This window comes from Myotis brandtii, unplaced genomic scaffold (genome assembly GCF_000412655.1).
Source record: "Myotis brandtii unplaced genomic scaffold, ASM41265v1 scaffold36, whole genome shotgun sequence".
In the NCBI taxonomy this organism is placed as follows: domain Eukaryota; kingdom Metazoa; phylum Chordata; class Mammalia; order Chiroptera; family Vespertilionidae; genus Myotis; species Myotis brandtii.
Window position 1 is genome coordinate 4,487,150 of NW_005363836.1, and position 752 is coordinate 4,487,901.

Here is a 752-nt window from a genome sequence, read left to right on the forward strand (position 1 = left end):
ACCAGGGGCTGCACCTAGGGATTGGGCCTGCCCTCTGCCACCCGGGAGCAGGCCTAAGCCAGCAGGTCGTTATCTCCCGAGGGGTCCCAGACTGCGAGAGGGCACAGGGCGGGCTGAGGGCCCCCTCCCTTCCCCCCCGAGTGCACAGATTTTTGTGCACCGGGCCTCTAGTCCTATATAATAAAAGCCTAATATGCTAAGTGTCCAGTGGCCCGGTTGACTGTTCAATCAAAGTGTAATATGCTAGTGATATGCTAAGGCCTCTCAACCGCTTGCTATGACCTGAACTTAAAACCAGGGGGCAGACAGTCGACTGGTCAACCAGTTGCTATGACAGGCACTGACCACCAAGGGGCAGACGCTCCGACCAGTAAGTTAGCTTGCTGCTGGGGTCCAGCCAATCAGGACCGAGTGAGATGGGCCAGACATGCCCTGGAGCCCTCCGCAGTCCCTCCTTGGCTGGCCAACCTCCCACATCCCTCCCCAGCCCTAATTATGCACCGGTGGGGTCCCTCGGCCTGGCCTGTGCCCTTTCCCAATCTGGGACCCCTCAGGGGATGTCGGAGAGCCAGTTTCAGCCCGATTCTGCAGGCCAGGCCAAGGGACAACACTGGTGCATGAATTCGTGCACCGGGCCTCTAGTCGTATATAATAAAAGCCTAGGTGGCATCAAGTGATGTCGTCACAAGATGGCCGCCACCACATCATCACAATGATGGCCGCCCCACGTCATCACAAGATGGCCACCCCCA